A 13,927-nucleotide genomic window follows, 5' to 3' on the forward strand; every position below is an offset into this window, starting at 1 on the left:
TCTGTAAAGTGCGCCACAGCCAGCGCCCCACACTGGCTGTGGCCCTCAAATTTCCATTTTTGCGATTTTGTTCCGATTTCGCTCTAATTCGCGCCCTTTCGTCCCAAATTGCATCCGAATGATTCCTACACATAGAAATATCAAAATTTAACACAAACAATCATATTAAACATCTCAAATCATCGAGACATGAGTAAAATGTGAGGTGATATATATCAAAATATGCATACATTAAGCCGATTATCAACTCACAACCTCTTGGTTGGAAGTGAAGGGTGCTTACCATCGGAGCAACCCACCTTGTTAATTAGAAAGCAAAACTATTAATAATACAGTTACTCAGTCACCAAAAAACACCCCCCCCCGGAGAACAACGAACTGCAAAATAAAGAAAGCGGCAAAAGCAAAACTTTACAGAGCAAGGCACGTTAGACACACAAAAAATAACGAACCAAATTTTCAAACATAATCAGAACAATATGGACACCAAAAGACAAATGGATGGAACTCTCAAATGAAGAAGGGGAAAAGGAAAAAGGAAAAAGGAGGAGAAGAAGATGCAGTAATAGAGAGAGATGGTACTACCAGTTGAAATTCTGAACTCTTACTCTATTGTAGATTCAGCGTATACAATTTATATTGCGGCTTTGTTGATAACTGATTTTTCACTATCTGATTAGGAGATATGAAAAAAAGGTAGTTCTTTATCAATTGAAAAAAATAAGTTATGCCATTGGTTTCAAGAGATAAGAAGAAGTCTGGATTAAGGAAAAGCGACTTTTCGCATCTCTATTACAGTAGCGAACCGGCGTATATGGGGAAAAGAGGAGAAATAAATACAAGAAAAGGGAGAAAAGAGATAAATAGGAATGCTGCTCATACGAATTGCCACGTCATTTTTGCAAGTCTCTCCTTTATATAGATATATGTTTATTATACCTTTCCCTAAGCCTACATTACAAAGCTTAAAAATTCCTTATGGGATCTCTATCCAAATGTTCTTAAAGTGGAGGCAAATTAAAATAAGGAAAAACTTATGGCATGATATTTGTTAACACTTGAAATTCTTTGTTGAGAGTGAGTGTCTTTGTGCATTTGTCTCTTGCGTTGTTATTATAAATATAGTTCCTTAATAGTGGCCTAAGGTGGGCAAGTTTGACTTGAGCCAGCACTTTGAGTAAACGACCTCGGAACCGGGATGTCACGACCCAAAAACCCAACCTGTCGTGATGGTGTCTAACACACTTGCTAGGCAAGCTGACAATCATATAACAGCTAAACATTTGAATAAGCATGTTTTAATAAACTTAACAACGAAAATCTCATAAATATCTGATACAAATAACTGAAATACTACTACAACCACCCTAAAATCTGGTGTTAACGAGTACATAAGCACTACTAAGTATCAACATAAGCCAAAACTCTAGTACAACTGTCTGAATAATAGAACAGTACTGAAAAAAATAAAAGGAATGAGAGCCAAGGTCTGCGAACATCATAGCAGCTACCTCAAAGTCTCCGAGCAGGTACTAGCACAGATCTAGCAATCACCATGTCCAGATGTACCTAGATCTGCACACGAAGTGTAAAGTGTAGTATGAGTACAACAGACCACATGTAATCAATAAGTAACAGAACTAACCCTAGGCTGAAAGCAGTGACGAGCTCAGAACAAGACATTCAGAATCCAATATAATGACACCACAGGTTAAATGATGACAGAAACAATAAACGACTCGGAGAAATTATCATAATCAGTTCATTCATGTTGCGTAAATTTAGACATGCTTTCAAGTTCAACAATTAAAGCCCAAACAGATAAGAACATGTTAATTACAGTTAGCATGTTGAATGGTACATCTCTATGCCTACATGTCAGATATGCATATCAAATGAATGATTTTACGGTGATATCCCCAAGTACTCACACTCTCAGAAATACTCAATCTGCCTGCCAAATTCCCACACAAACCATACACAATCACTCAGCACTGTACGAGTGCCTGACATCAAGTACTCAATATTTCTGTCTCACACTCCCACTCATCACACACAATCACTCAGCATTGTACGGTATCTGCGCTCACTGTTGGTATGTCAGACTCCGAAGGGGCGGATCTTATCCAGGAGCTAATATAAAGCCTATATGGGTTGCTGCGGTGTGCAGCTCGATCCACTAATAATAATAATAATAATAATAATAATAATAATAATAATAATAATAATAATAATAATAATAATAACAACAACAATAATAATAATAATAATAATAATAACAATAATAATAATAATAATAATAATAATAATAATAATAATAATAATAGTAAAGCCAATATGGCCTGCTGCGGCGTGCAACTCGATCCACAATAACACTCACAACCCGGCACTCAGGCCCACCTCAGTCATCAGACTCTCAACTTTCAATGGCTTACAATCTCGTACCACTCAGCTCAAATGATGATAACATGTGATGTAACAGCGAATGACAACACATACTGAGATATGATACATAAATAAAAATTCATGACTGAGTACATAATTAGAGTTGAAATAGATAACTCAAAATAATAGAAATAACCTCACAAGGTCTCAGCCGAATAACCACATAGCCTAAACATGATTTCTAACAAGAATCACAGCTCAATTACTCTAACAAGTAGGTATTACAGGGATAAAACAAGACTTGATAGCAACCCACTACAAAAATCAACCTGAATCATGATTACCACGGTGCACGCCCACATGCCCGTCACCTAGTATCTACATCACCCTAATACAACACAAATAGTACGTTTTCCATATGTAAATACCCTCAATTCCAAGTTTAGAAATGTTACTTACCTCAAAGCGCGCAACTCAATGCTCCAACAAACCCTTGCCATGCGAATCGGTTTCCGAGCGACTCGAATCTAGCCAAAGCAACTTAATTATATCAATAATAGCTATATTAAACAATTTCAAAAGATAAAGCTAAGGTCTTTAATCCAAATTGAAAAGTCAACCCCAAAATTCAACTCTAGGCTTGCACTTCGGACCCTACAAAATTCACAAAATCTGAACACACATTCAATTACGAGTCCAACCATGTGAAATTCATCCAATTCCATCCACAAATCACCCCTCAAATCATCAAACCTTACTATCCAACAACATAGTCTAAAATGCCCAATTTATACCATAAACACATATAAACTAGGGGTAATAATCAATGGGCAAATAATACTTATCAATAAAAGTGATTAATCTTTACTTACCTCTTCAATTATAGCCAAAAACCTCTCAAAAATAACCCTTAACCGAGCTTCATAAGTCTAAAATGAGAGAAAAACACGAAACCCTTCGATTATATGTTTTGCCGAGCAAAACCGCACATGCGGTACAAATAGTCGCACCTGCGACAAAGCTTTTGCGGTTAAATTTCCGCATATGCGGAATTCACTTAAACAGCCAACCAAGCGCACCTGCGGCTCAACATGCACACTTGCGAGACTGCTTTTGCGGTCTTGCCTTCGCTCTTGCTCGTCCGCACCTGCAGAGAGATTCTGCTTCTACGACTCCAGCCCATTCTACCCATATACGCTTTTGCAGCCAACTCCCTTGCACCTGTGCATTCGCGGTGGGAAGTACACCTCGCGTCTGCAGCTTCTACCTAGCCCTGCAACCTCCACTTCTGGGATAATTCTGTCACTTTTGTGACTTCGCACCTGTAGTCAAAACCTCACAGGTGCGATCACACTAGAATCCATAAGCTTCAGCAATTTCTTATGTCCAAATCTCAATCCGAATCACACCCGATGCATCCAAGATCCCATCCAAACATACCTACACGTCATAAAACACGATACAAACTTAGTCAAAGCCTTTAATCACATCAAACAACGTCAAATCACGAATCGCACCCCAATTCAAGCCTAATGAAACTAATGGACTTCTAACTTCTAAAACCAATGTCGAATCATATCAAACCAACTCCGATTGACCTCAAATTTTGCACACAAGTCATAAATGATACAGCGGACCTGCTCCAACTTCCGAAATCGAAATCCAAACCCGATATCAACAAAGTTAACTCTCGATCAAACCTCTAACCCTTCCAAACCTTCAACTTTCCAATTTTTACCAAAATGCCTCAGACCAACCAACAGACCTCCAAATCAATATTAGGACTTATGCCTAAGTCCAAAATGACCATACGAAACTATTGGAACCATCAAAATTCTATTCTAGAGTGGTCTGCACAAAATTCAAACTTCGGTCAACTCTTTCAACTTAAGCTTCAAACCTTGAGACTAAGTGTCCTAATTCCCTCCGATACTTTCCTAGAACTAATCAAACCCTCCTAGTAAGTCACATAACCACAAATGAACATAGAAAAAGTGATAAATAGGGGAACGAAGGTACAATACACAAAACAACCTTCCGGGTCATTGCACGGGATTTGAAGGTCTCAGTAGGTTCATATGATGATTTTGGATCTGGGCGTATATTTATATTGAGTTTCAGGTGAACCGAGAGTGTTTCGATGCTTATTTTCAAATATTGGCGCCTTGAAGGTTTTAGAGTTTTGTAAATTTAGTTTGAAGTAGACTTTAGTGTTATTGATGTCCGTTTGGGATTTTTATCCTAGGAATAGGTTCGTATGGTGATTTGGGACTTGTACATAAAATTTGGCATCATTCTGAGTTGTCTAAGTATGACTCGTCGCGTTCGAATCTAGTTGAAGAAGTTTGAAGTTCAAAGGTTGGTTAATTTGGTTTTGAGATGTGATTCTTGGTTTCAATGATGTTTTAGGTGTTATGAGGCTTCGAGCAAGTCTGGATTATGTTTATGAACTTGTTGGTACTTTTGGACGAGGTCTCGGGTGGCTCGAGTGTATTTCGGACTACCCGGAGTTAAGTCCAAAATGGTAGATTTTTTGCTATTGGTTTCCTTCTTCGTGAACGCGGAGGGTCTCCCGTGTTCGCGATGAAGAATTCTGACTGGGAGATTTTTTGTTCTACGCATTTGTGAAATAGGATTTGTGATCGCGAAGCTTTGCTTCGACCGGCCTTCACGTTTGCAATTGCTGGGTCGCGTTCGCGTAGTGGGAGGCCAGCTGGGGGATGAGGCAGGCTCTGTCCTTCGCATTCATGAAGGTCCATTTGCGTATGCGAAGGGTAAGACAAATTGGGTATCGTGATTGCGATGGCCCTATCGCGTTCGCGTAGGAGACTTTTTTGGTTAATGGTTGGTTTGCCTACGCGATTGCGAAGAAGGACCATTGGGCGAAAACATATTTTAAAAGGACTTAGGCTCATTTTCTCTCATTTCACATTGGTTTGGCCGATTTTCGAGCTTCTTGGATAGGGATTTTCACCTAACATCTTGAGATAAGTAATTTCTACCTAATGTGATTTAAAACCTGATTATGAGTAGATTTTATTGTTGAAAACTGTGGCATTATGTTGGAAAACCTAGGATTTGGTAAAAATGAGATTAGACCACGAAATTAATTACGGAATTGAGCAAAAATTATATATTTGAGTTCTTAAGGTCATGGGTAACGTCTACCTACATTTATTATTGAAATCCGGGCATGTGGGCCCGTGGCCGACTTTTAGGAACTTTTCGATTTGGGTTGGGTAATTACTCTAATAGATGAATTATGAACTTTTGAGCATATATTGATTAGTTTGTACGACTTTTGACTAGTTTCGGGTTGCTCGGCATTATTTTGAGCCTATTAGTGTGGTTTGAGGGCCAAGAAGAGAACTTGGAAATAAGGTAAGTCTCTTGCTTAATCTTGTAATAGGGAACTATCTCCGTAGCTTCTTAAATCGTTATTTGTTACTAGTTGTGGGTGCTATGCACGAGCTGACGAGAGTCCGTACATAGCTAAAATCATGTTTATGTCGGGGTAGACTTAGGACTTTATCATAAAATATTTGTATTATTTGAATCCAACTTGTTAGTTTAATTACTTGAATTTATAATTGAGATTTGATTAGGGGCTATGTTAGGCCGAGCTCCGTTATCTTGAGTTTTGGAGGAATACTTGATTATTGATAAAAGTTATGCTTTCTTTATGTGCTTATCCTAGTGTTGTAGTTGCATGACCCGTAGTTCTAGGAGTTTCTTTATTCCAGTTGATCGGGCCTAACGCCTTGGCAATATGTTTGAGATGCATCCATGGATCAGGCCATACAACCTTGGTAGTGTATGTACATGATCATTATGGATCGAGCCGTACGACCTCGACGTAACTCATGTGTAATATCTCTAGGAGTCAAAATATACATGAAAATTTCCTCCTTTCCTTGAGATTTAATATTTACTTGATGGATCTTATTTGTTGATATATCTCATGATATTTGGATATTTTTAACTGTCATTATGTTAAAGAATCGTAATATTTACCATTTCTTATTCCATTGTTAATGTTATAGTAAGTGCCGTTGTTGACCACTAGTAAGTGTCGTCGTTGACCGCACGTCACTATTTCTTTGAAGTTAGACAAGATACTTACTGGGCACGCGTTGATTTACGTACTCATGCTACACTTTTGCATTAATTGTGCAGGTTCTGAGGCAGGTACATCTAGTGGCTATTCGAGCGCGTATCCCCGTTATCCGGAGACCTAGTGGTGAGCTGCTTCCCATGCTCCGATCTGCAGCACCTGGAGTCTCCTCCTTGTTGTATTTACTATTGTTTTCTATTTTACTTCAGACAATAGTTATAGGGGTTTTGTATATTCTACTAGATTTTTCGTGCACTTGTGACACCGGATTTTGAGAATTTCTAGTAGATGTTTATGGTTTTTGCCTATTATTATCACCATTTCATTTTTATGTTTTATTTATGCTTTATATCACCATGGTCATCTATACTTAATTTTTATTAAATAAAATTCATGATTGTAAAAGTAATAAAATGAATAATTAAATGAATAGTACACAATTGGCTTGTCTAACGGCGGTGTTGGGCGTCACGGCCTATAGTGGGAATTGGGTCATGACATCATAGTTGGATAAATTATATTGCATGTGACTATGTCCGCTTACTCTTTGAGGAGTGGATTTGGACGTCATCAATAAGCTCATAAAATCATCTTTAACACTTGAAACTTCCTCAGAAGTCCAATTTTTTTATATTTTCAATTTCTCCTTCGGAATAACCCATGTCGACTCAAAAATGTACAATCCAACCATAACCACATGTTATATTCTATATATCTCGTAATTATAATGATACTTCTTAGCTGCAATAACTTTTCATTGCCAAACTCGGTACCAGCAAATTTTCACAACTCAAATAGATCCTTCTCCCAAGTCTTCAAAACACACCACGTGCTATAGGAAACCTGTAGAAACTCATAACCACCATTCAAAGCAATAAATCATTGATGTCTCTCATCCGGTAAGAGCCATTGCTTGTTTTGAATTCCTAATAGCATTCTTCAAACATACCATATCCAAATCTATTTGTGCTAATTCTAGGTCTGTTAGCTTCGTCTCATCCAGTACAAGCTGCCTGACCAATAAGTCACACTAAATTTCACATAAAACCACAAATGATATAATTTGTGCACTATACAAGCAATAACCCAAATATAATAAATCTGCACAAAAGCAACTTATCATCTAATGAATCCCTGAGTCTATAGTATTCCTTTCTCAACAAGTCTATGAGCATCTATACACCCCACTCAAACTGTCAGGGTCAGGTAATGGATAAGCAAACCAACTCTACTCAACTCGTGCACCTAATCCACCTGACATAACTGTCATAATCATATGGTTAGCTATCATTCTATCCAACCTGATGAAATAAGTACCCTATGCAGCATAAGACCTTCCAAGTTGCATAAAATCATTCCAAATGATACATTCACAGTAAATGCCGCACTATGCAAGAAAATCTGATATGGTATAGAATGCACATTCTCAATAGGCTTACCAGCGGACACACAACCCAATTCAAAACCTTCCCAAAATAGGTAATAAGACTTCCAAAAGTCCATAGTGACCCATTTAACTTCCACTCATGCATGTCACCAACCCAATTTTCCTCCGTAGGATGTCTTGATGGCACCTAGTCTCTACGACTAGGTAAGCCTAAGAGATAATAATAACTTGGTAGAAACAATTATCCACATACTAAAACAAAGCTGAATAACTGATATAAACTTCCAAAAAACAGAATCTCAACCATACAATGCCCAAGAACTATAAACTCTATATAATAAATCTAGGATACTAATACATCAATGTCTGAAAGAAATACAACATGAAGTAAAATAAGGAAAGTGAATCCGAGACCTGCGGACGTGGAGCAGGTATACCTTAAAGTTTTCACAGCAGCAACTCAAGTCAACTCTAGCATCCGGCACGGGCAGATGTACCTGGATCTGCACAAATATTATGCAGAAGCATAGTATGGGTACACCACAATGGTACCCAGTAAGTATCAAGCCTAACCTCGGTAGAGCAGTGACGAGGCCAGGTCAAGACACATACTAGGATGTAAATAAATAGTATGAAAATGTAATAAGGATAAATAAAGAAAGCGGAGTAATAACTGATACGAGCCAAGATAATTGCATGAACTAATACCAGAAATTAAACATGGAAATAGCATAAAAGAAGAAACTAATGAGAACTACAATGATCATATACGGGCAACAACTGCTAGAACAATAAATAATGAAACAACAAGAAATTGACCCACCAAAAACTCTTTGCAACATGAAATAAACAACAAGAATCACAACGAGGTACCACCTCGTGTACAATAAAATCATAACCGAGGTACCGCCTTGTATAATCAAGAATCACAACCGAGGTACCGCCTCATATTCACATTTCTCAATTTCAATCACAATCTTTTCTTATACCGCCATGTGAGCCTTACATTTGAAATAGGTTTTTGAAAACGGTTTTTTCGAAATAGCTACACGCACTTTAGCCCACCTTATGACGCCGCGTGGCTTCACGTAGTTCCCCTACAAGAAACACGCACATATGTCCCACCTTATACCGCCGCATGCACATCAACCCCAAGCTTTATACTGCCACATGCACATCAATATCACATTACAATAACAACTCGCACCACACATGCCCATATATCACAGTTTGCCAACAATTCACAATATCAATGTTTCCATGACAATAGCCCATGTCTCCACCACTATGGGTGCAAGAATATCAACAACAACAATGAATGTAAAAATGCTCGAAAAGGAAGATGTTAACAATTTTGCCTCAACGTGATAACGACCTTCACATTTTCAACATCAATAACTCAACAATGAGAGACAATGTATAACCACGATGTTAAATAAGAGTAACTCACAATGGAAGAGATAACGTGTAACAATGACTTCAAATAATGGAAATCAACAATGAAAGAGATAATATAAACAATAACTTCAAATAATGGTAGTAAACAATGAAAGCGGTAACATGAACAATTACTTCAATTAATGATAATCAACAATGAAAGAGATAACATGTATAATGATTTGAAATAGTGATAATCAACAATGAAAGAGATAACATGTATAATGATTTTAAATAGTGATAATCAACAATGAAGAGACAACATATAACGACAAAGGAGGCAACAAGTTCAACTAAAGCATGAGAGCAATTTATCAATTAGAAGGTAGAACAAGTGTTAACGAAATCATTTAAGGCCTGTAAGGATAGACTAGCACAAGTAGGAATAAATTGACTAGGAGAATTTAGATCATGATATGGCATTTCAATTAAAGCATGAAAATAGTCTAAGTAGCCTAAACCGGTCAAATACTACATACAACCCTTGTACCCACTCGTAACCTTCCATACACGGATTTCACTTAGCATAATTGAGTCAAACAATACCAATCTTAAGGGGTAGTTCCCCGACACAAAGTTAGGCAAGACACTTACCTCAACTAAACCAAATCAGCACTTGAAAATAGCTTTTCCCTTACAATCCACCTCCACACAGCTCAAATCTAACCAAAATTGACATAATATGATCAAACAATGCTAGGGAATTTAATTGCAATAGATAAAGCTAAGATATTTACACTTTTTTCAAAACGTCAACAAACGTCAACTCGGGGCTCGGCCGGTCAAATGGTAGATTCTGTCTACCCATGACCCCACGAGTTCATATATGTGATTAGTTTCAAAATCCGATTCCAAATCAACTATCAAAACTCACTTTCTTATTTTTCAAAAACTTGACAAAGTTTTAAAAATTTTCACTTTGATTCACATGATTTTGATGTTAAAATCTAAGATATGTTGATGGAATATGATTATAGACGGATTATAATTACTTACCAAAGGTTTCTAGGTGAAAATACCTTCTCCAAATCATCTCTTATCGAGTCTAGGGTACACAAATGAGAGAATGAGTTCAAAAATCTCGTCTCCCAGCCCTTTAACCAGCTGCAAATGTCGCATTTGCGATACGAGGTTCGCATTTGCGAAACCTCACAATTGCAGACCAGGAATCGCATTTGCGAACCCTGATAGCCTTATACATCATCGCATTTGCAAGAAAGGCTTCCTAATTGCGAAGCTAGAAACATCGCAAAAGCGAACAAATGTTTGCAATTGCGAACTCTGTCCAAATTCTGCTGCCTTCGCAAATGTGAAGGGGTAGTCACATTTGCGACAACTGCCCCCCTTTTGTCACATTCGCAAATGCGACCCTAGTGTTCGCATTCGCGACACCAGACACCAGATTTTTGCAATTTCAATCCAAACCACTCCGGAACATGTCCGGCACTCATCCAAGCCCTCGGGGCTTCAAACCAAACCTTCACACAAGTCTAAAAATATCATACAAACTCGCTCGCGCAATCAAAAAACAAAAATAACATCTAAAACTACGAATTTAACTCTAAACTCATAAATTTCAAAGTAAAGTTCAAGAATCTCTGAAATTTCAACTAAGCGTCTGAATCCTATCAAATAAACTTCAAATGACATTAAATTTTGCAGACAAGTTCTAAATACCATAACATACCTATTTCAGGTCCCAAAATCAAATTCCAAGCTCGATAGCTAAAATTCAACCTACAGAAAACTTTGTAACTTCAAATTGCCAAATTTCGATAAATCAAAACAAACCAACCTACGGACTTCCGAAATCAATTTCAGGCATACGCCCAAGTCCAAAATCACGATACGAAGCTATCGGAGACATAAAAATACAGTTCCGAGGTTGTTTTCACAAAAGTCAAAGTTTGGTCAACATTTCCTAAGTTAAACTTTTAAATCGAGAATCTAAGGTCCAAATCAACCCGAAAGCTTTCCGGAATGAAACTAACCAACCCTGCAAGTCATAAAATCATAACACAAACATGTGAAGCATAAAAAAAGGGTAACAAGGTGCAATTATATAAAACGATTGATCGAGTCGTTACAATGCATATCAAAAACATGTTAAACCACCAGTCTCAACTGCTAGTGTCTTGACCAGTATGAACTCCAATACCGAGAAGCAATATTTTGTATGCTTTACCATCATGTTCCTCAGTCTATATAAGTCACACGTGTTCCGCTGCAACCTTCATGGATGCCAAATGAAGCTATCAATCCCAACTGTAAGTCTCTGAACTTCTCTCTTAACCTGATTATTGTTTCAACACAGAAATCACACATACAACTTCTCGCACCATTCTTCTCAACCAAAAGACCTCCGTCAGATGTATTTTTTCACTTCGTTTAGGCATATTATGTCTACCTCAAATACTACTAACTATATGTTTTATCAAGCACCAACTCCCTCAAGTTATTTCTAGCCCAAAATGTTCCACCCGAATATGAGATTCAACCGTTACCGTTCAACTCCAGTCTCATATGATCCACTGTTGGAATAATAACACTGTATCTTTTGTATAAACAATTTGTTGTTCCCTTCGAAACACTAGTAGGATAGTTCTTCCCATAATAATTTTATTTGTTTGTAAGCATACAACTTAGTTCAGCCCATGAGATAATCCCAAACATGCAACAGACTCTCCAAGCCTGCATGCAACATCAACTTTAAAGTCATGGTCTAAACTATCTCAAGCTCTTAGCAACTCTCTTATCCTATTCAAGTCATTGGAACTGAATTTCTCCATGTCATCTAAGTCACATCCAATCTCAAAAGTCCTACCATAAAAGTGTCTGCAACCCGATCATACCAATGGAAATCATCATTTTTATTACAATATTGATCCAAGCCAGTGCTTACTGACTCAACATTCTTTCAAACTACTTTTAATCCCCTTTCGCGACATCATTGATCTTCTCAATATACTATGGACTTATATCATAACTCATTTTCAATGATCCCGACATGAATCTATATCATTACCATATCCTTAGACCTATCTATCCCCATCTTGCACATGATAGTACATCAAACAAAGACATTCACTCTAAAGAGTCCTCCAAAAAATCCACAATTGTTATCTTATCTCTAAAAATTTTCAAAGTCATGTCAACAATGATATAGAAGCACTCTAAGTTCCCAACACAATCCAATTCCAAATCAAATTCTTAACCAAATAAACATCCGGTAAATCCTTAAGAATCACATCTTGGAACTTGAAATCACTAGAACTATTCTCGAGAGTCACCCACTCTACTCTAGTCCCAGATGCATAACCAAACATGCCAAACAACTAGTGTTCTATCTACATATCATCCTCTCTGAAGGTAACCTTTACTATAGGCAAGTGAGTAAATATTTTTCCATTCCATACAATAGTCACAAGAAATGTCAAACCTAAGTCATCCAACAACCTCGATATATCTATCAAGTTTAGCACATCACATGTCCGATAAATGTCCTGACCAAGTCACCCTTGATGTCACCCTTCTCAAGTCATAACTAATTCACAAGTGTGACTTAGTTCATGAACTATTTCAACTCATGCCCATATGATCCAATAGTCGATGGTATGCTTTCCCACTTGACTTAAAGGCATAGTCACAACATTCGAGAACCTACATAAATTTTTCTCATCATCTATCTTGACCTTGCACTGGTACTCAACCAAACTTCTCACCAGCTCGTGTAGTACTAATCATATCACACTCCAAACCATCTTCTCAATATGCCCCTATCCTTGTGACAGTTGTGTAATTTTGCTAAAGCCATACAAACTCTTGTTGTTGTGCATATATTCAATTGGATTGAAAGAAAACCCTTATAAGAACCTCATAAGAAGTCATACAACCTCGAACCTTCTCACAAGAGATAACCCATATTTTTAGCCATCAATTCAACACCTTTCTATGACCTTACCATTATTACAAACTCTATGTGATCAATCGGTCCTCCTGAGTCTACACTCGTCAATATGATGTAAGAATATGTTCCTTCCTGATAATGAACAATTGAAAGGTCCATCTATACGTCCATACCTCAAACTGTACAACACTCCAGGATAATGATCAAGCGTCTATGTTTGATTTGCATTTTAAGAAAATCATTCTCATTACAACCAAGCTGTCTAAGTGTAGCCCTTAGACACATAACACTTATTACATAGTTGTCTTGTTAACTCAGCCACTTCCCTTAGCAATTTCCTCCATTATCCTTTAGCCTGTGGAGGCACCCGCTCATTTCACAAGCAACCAACTGCAAAAATATAGCTATCTTACAAATTACTGTATCCTCATTCCCACTTCTACGCGCACTACAAGACTAAAGAGTCTTAAATTGCATACTCACATAACTGAGTCTCCCGAGCCAAAGCTACAGTCTACACCTAGTCACAAGTCCTTTAGACTTGCCTACCCTCATATCACGATATAGTATCCCACACCCCATGCACAACATCATCACAAGTCATCGGTATCTAACTGATAACAAGTACTCTATATTACATAAGAACAGATAAAAGGAAACTGAAGATTTAAACTTCAAGCTGAAACAAAGTCGCACA

This window comes from Nicotiana tabacum, chromosome 12, assembly GCF_000715075.1.
Source record: "Nicotiana tabacum cultivar K326 chromosome 12, ASM71507v2, whole genome shotgun sequence".
Classification (NCBI taxonomy): domain Eukaryota; kingdom Viridiplantae; phylum Streptophyta; class Magnoliopsida; order Solanales; family Solanaceae; genus Nicotiana; species Nicotiana tabacum.